This window comes from Myotis lucifugus, unplaced genomic scaffold, assembly GCF_000147115.1.
Source record: "Myotis lucifugus unplaced genomic scaffold, Myoluc2.0 scaffold_22, whole genome shotgun sequence".
NCBI lineage: Eukaryota > Metazoa > Chordata > Mammalia > Chiroptera > Vespertilionidae > Myotis > Myotis lucifugus.
Window position 1 is genome coordinate 706,011 of NW_005871070.1, and position 5,855 is coordinate 711,865.

At 39.4% G+C, this 5,855-nt stretch overlaps 1 non-coding gene across 1 annotated transcript; it reads left to right on the forward strand.

Moving 5' to 3' along the window:
• Positions 1-478: 478 nt before the first annotated feature.
• On the forward strand, positions 479-642 carry LOC111825365. Its single transcript, XR_002828526.1, has one exon.
• Positions 643-5,855: the final 5,213 nt, after the last annotated feature.

Genomic DNA, 5,855 nt, shown 5'->3' on the forward strand with positions numbered 1-5,855 from the left:
CCATGGTGGAAAGCAGTATGGAATTATCTCAATAAATTAAAAATGAAACTACCTTATGACTCAGTGATTCCATTTATGGGAATACATCTGGAGAAACCTGAGACATTAATTCGAAAAAACATATGCATCCCTTTGTTCATAGCAACACTATTTAAAATAGTCAAAATTTGGAAGCAGACCACATGCTCATCAGTAGATGAATGGATAATAAAGCTGTGGTACATTCACACAATGGAATCCTACCCTGCTATAAAAAAGAAGGAACTCTTATCTTTTACACCAGCATGGATGGACCTAGAGAACATTATGCTATGTGAAAATAGCCAGTCAGAGAAAAACAAGTACCATATGGTTTCACTCACATATGGAATCTAATGAACAAACTAAACTAACAAGCAAAATAGAGACACACTCATAGAGAGAGCAGGCAGACCTCTTTGGGGTGTGCGTGTGTGTGTGTGTGTGTGTGTGTGTGTGTGTGTGTGTGTTTGGAGGGATGAAAGGATTGAGCAAAAAATAAAAAGAGAAAGAACTCTGACCCACCTTCCCTCAGATGAGCTGAGAGTAGAGAGGCCGGGCTTCCTCCCCATGGAGAGGTGGTTACGAAAGGAGCCTCACCTAGACTGTCCTTGCCTCACATTTAAAAAAAAAAAGAGAGAGAAAGAACTCACAGACATGAACAACAGTGTGGTGACTGTGGGGGGAGTTGTGTGGGGGAGGAGGAAGAGGATATAGGGGGATAAATGGTGATGAAAAAAATAATAAAATGAAATAAAGGGAAAATTGCTAGGTGATTAAATACACATGAAATCCCTGACAATTGAATAGCTTAGGTGCATTTTTACCAAGCAATTTGTATGCAGTGGTATGTAGTCAGCTTGAAATATTCATCAAATAGAACCCACATCTCTCAAATTCCTCACTGTGGGCTTGTCTGCCTGAGCTGATGTTTTTCAGCAAATCTCAGCTTTTAGGTCTACTGTAGGTCTTGAGTTGAGAGAGGCTGCTCTATCAAAATTTGTTCTTGCTTGTGAAGCTACATTCTATCCCATTTGTTAAGGATTTCTTCTGTGTCCCTTCATAAAAGTACTTAAAGGGTGGAGGGACTGAGCAAAAAAGAAAAAAGAAGTGAGCACTCATGGACATGGGCAACACTGTGCTGATTGCAGGGGTAGAAGGGAATGGGTGGAGGTGGAAGAGGGAATAGAGGGGATAAATGCTGATGGAAAAAATAAAATTTAAGAAGAAAAAAAAGTACATAAAGAACTGTTTTTGTATTCTGCTTTCCATGTTGACATGTAACGAGCCTGGTTTCTATGTTGTAGTATTGATTATATTTCAGGTCCTGAATGGTGGTGATCTGTCTCATTATTTAGTGTTTAGCAACATTGATGAAACTGTTAAAGAAGGCTTGTGCGTCATCAGTGGCATTTGCAGATCTCACAATTATGCAGCTTGTGCAAACTGTAATTAGTTTAGTTTGAAGGATATGACCCAAACCTGACCACCTTCTACCTCTATAAGATATTTTATTTCCTTTAAATTCATTTTGAGACCAATTGTAGCTATGATAATCTCAAGAACATCTCAGTGTTGTTAGAATGACTTTCAGGTTAGATTAATTGATTTCTTCATTTTACACAGAAAGAGTTATACAAAAGGGTCTCTGCTCATTCTTTATAAGAAATGACATCTATTGCTAGTGAATATGTGATTTTATATTTTTTAAATTGAGCCTAAATTCTCATGTACTTTGAATAATTCAAATTTGTAATTAGAGAAAGCAACATGATATCCAATTTCTATTTATAAAGTCAAATGATTCTTGGTGTGTGTGTGTGTGTGTGTGTGTGTGTGTGTGTGTGTTCCCTTTTCAATGAAGACTACTGACTTGGTAGAGAAAGTCAAGAGATACAGCAAAGAAAAATTTTATTTATCTTTCAAAATTTTAACCCAATACAAGTGTGATGATAGAGGTATGCTTGAAGTTCCTGAGGAGTACAAAGGATATCCTGGAAATCTTCCTCTAGGAGGTGGTGGCCTAACCTAAGTTTTGAAGGATGAATGAGAATTAACTGGATGCAGACGATGGAGGATGATACTGCTGGCTGAGGGAGCAGTGTGTAGAAACAGCAGGAAATATCACATGTAATTGAGGGATTATATTTGGTTTGTTGGGATCAAAAAGAGAATTTAGGGGAATAGTGGGAACGAGCCTAAACCCACAATTGAGCAAAACAATCAAATTGTTCCCATTGCCATCATCATGACTACACCTCACCCTCATACCTACCCTCTGTGTTACCATCATCCTGGCATGTAACATACTAAGCTCAATCAGGAAAGTGGCAGAAAGGGAAGTGCTGAAGCAGTCTCATCTGCAGGGATTGGAAACAGATTGGGTGTGGATGTTTATGTTTAGATAGGTTCCTGTGTTTGACTTGCTCATAGGACATTCAATGGTGACATTAAGCAGGGATCTGGGGGTCCAGGACTAAAACTCAGGAAGGAAGGTCCAGGTTGCAGACTGTGGGAGTTGTCGGGATATAGGTGTAACTTCACACTCCAAAACCTCAGTGTTTGCAAAGAGTATGGCAAGGGAGTAAAGGGAAAGTGAGCAAACTGTACTTGTGGGGGTCTTGAAATAATAGTAATTGATTTCGTGGGAAAGAAAAAAGGAAAAGGAAGAGAGTTTACAATGAGGACAAAAAATATTAAAGGGGAATCAGAGAAAATGTCAGTAGCGAAAATTCACTTATTCCTTTTTTTCTTATTTATTAAGTGCCTACTGTGTAATCATGTGCTAGTCACTGCAGATACAGAAAGAGTGACTATGACACACATGCCTGTGCCAGGTAACGCAAGGTGCGTCTAACAGGGTCCTTGTGTCTAAGGAACTCACAATGTATTAGCAGAGAGAGACACATAAGCAACTAATATGAGATAACATGGGGGAGAATGAAATAAGTACCACGTGGTAAAAGACTATTTCTGACTGGAATTGGAGAAGGTTTCTTGGAGAAGAAAACACTTAGGAATGTGGAAGCTTGAGTGGAATGTTTGAGGAGAAGGGAGGGAAGAGCTTTCTGGGCTGGTGAGAGTACATTACTGTTATCTACTGAATTGTGTTCCTCCCCAATTCACATGTTAAAGCCTTTCCCAGTGTGAATGTATTTAAAGACAGGGCCTGAGGAGAAAACTAAGGTTAAATGAGGTCACACCAGTGGGGGTCTAGTCTGATAGGTGTCCTTTCTATGTGCTCACAGAAAAAGTTCGTGTGAGGACAGAGGCTGCGGCAATGTGTAGGGAGAGATGATCAGCTCCAGGAGGCTGGAGATGAGGACATATGGGGGATGCAGTGGGAAATGGGAAAGTTAAGTGCATTCGTTGAGTAACTAGATATACATGAAGGAAATGACTACTTGGCTTAACACTTGTTGGAGTCCTATGAGTAAAAGGAGCAGAAATGGGAAAATCCTTGGACTCCTTAAGGCAGGTCAGAGCTAATGATCAAAATAGAATTGTATCACAAAGGCAGTTGCGGTAGCCACCTCCTTATAATGAAGACGGGAAAAAATTAAGATTCAAGTAAAACAGGAAGCATTTCCCACGTTCCCTAATAGACAAGGTCTATTGCTACGTAGACATAGATATCATGTGTTTTTTTAATGGGATTTTTGGCTCCTTGGTCAGCTGTGTTTGAAAATCAGCTTGAGGGTAACATTCAAAGCACCACCAAGGTGGCTGTGTTCATTAATCTTGTTACTGTCAGTGAATGAAATGCTCACACAGGCAGCTTCACTGAACCCTGGCGAAAACGTTCCTTTTCCATCTTGTTGGACCTGCAGGCTAATTAATGCTAGTCTGGGCCAAGCCAAAGTCATGTACAATCAGCTCTCATTTGGAAGAAAATGGGAAGTTTTTTCAAGTTAAACATTAAAGGGAAAGTGGTAACAGATGCTTAATTGGTTGCTTTTTTGTCCCTTCTTAATGTGTGAGATGCCCTCATGAGAAAGGTTAGAGGAAACAGATTGAATGGAAACAACCCCTTAACCATCCTCATCATGATATTCGTTCCTCATTTTCTTTTCAATATTCTTCTATTTGTTATACTTTCTCAGTATCTGATTATAGACAGGGAGTAACTGCCCCCATATATTTTTCATTGGTTGGAAAGATAGTTCTGAGTGAATTTTAAACTCACTCATTGCATAGGAAATGTGGAAAGCTAAGCTTGGTTCAGCCTTGAGAAATTAAAAAACTGTCTCTTCTGTCTTACGTCCTCCAAATACTTGCACAGACCAAGGTCTATCATGAACACATAAACCTTCTATGTGCCCTCCATATAGCTCATTTTCTGTAGTGTTCATGGAGACTTGCTCAAGTTCCCTTCTTGTTTCTGCTCTTCATTTCTGATCTATCCCTGCCTATGAAACTCGCATGCCTGGCTATGACTTTGAGGATGATTTGGGGTTTGCCCTCTGGAGACACACTGATCTGTTCTGGCTCTGGCACATATGTACAGTGTTGATTATAGAAGCTGGCAATATGTAATTCCACATACTTCAGTAAATGTTAATTCCTTGTTCCTTCCTACCCTTAGTATTTTCACATGTTACAAGAAGATGATGGTAGAAGAAAGTTGGGAATTATAGGCTGTTTGCTAGATGGAATTAGAATTGAGAAGAAGGGAGTTTTGGAGTGAACTGTTATTTTTCTATCTTTTGATTGATCATCAGATCTAGTGTCATGGTAGTCCTTTCTCCTAATGGAAGTTGAAAAACATGGGTTCAAATTCACAATCACTAGCTGTGTGAATTTGATAAAATGACTTAATGCCTCTGTGCCTGCCCTGTAAAATGGAGATAATAATAGTATCTAACTAAGAATTGTTGAAAGGAATAAAATATATCACACCTAAAGCACCTAGAAGCAGCTTAGTGATTAATATCTGCTCAGTAAAATTAGCTGTTACTATTTTTATGGTTATTTTCTTGTTGTCCACAAAAAGTGTTTTTTTTAAATTACTAACATTATTGTTAGCCACATTAGTCATTTGCTATAGACATGAATGAAATAGATACAGGGGTACAGTTTTGTGCATTATTAGCCTTATTTAAATGGCACATGCATTTATTTATATGTAGTAACTAGATTAAAAATGTAAACAAACTCTTATATGGGCTTTTATTTTTCAGAACCACCAGAAGCATCTCCTGGGTAGGTAAAGCTACGTATTTCTTTGCAGCTGTGTGCTAAGGCTTGGCAGCCCGTGTTTTGATGCCCTTGGATGAGACAAATCTTGTACCAGTCAGATTTATTATGTAATGCCTAGGCTTCTGATGCCTGAACTGACTCACTTTTCTCCTCAGGCGTCTCGGGTCTTTTACTTACTTGGACTCTACTGCTTGCTTCCCTTCCTGTGGATTGTCTACCTGGATTCCTGCTTTCCTGCCTCCCTCTCCATGTGAGTTGTTTGATTCTTGGCTCTTGCCTGTTGGAATCCCATCCTTTGTCCTGTTCTTGGGTTCAAGTAATTGTATGCTGCTTAACCTGCTGGACTGGACACTGGCCTTTCTGTCCTGACTTTTGATATTACCTGCCCTCATATGGGCTCTGTCTAAACCTCTTCCTGGGCATAATGGCCCATCACAACTATTCCTGCACAAGTGACCGAAGCCTTTCCTGAAACTTTGCTGTGGCTGATAGATACTACATCAATGTTAGTTGCCATTTGGTAGTTTGTTCTAGAAGATTCTGAGAGTATTCTATGTTTGCCTCTTATGAGTCTTTGGGTATATTGTTGACCACAAGTGAAAAGTATGTTTGAATTTCTATCCTTGAGACTGGATCCT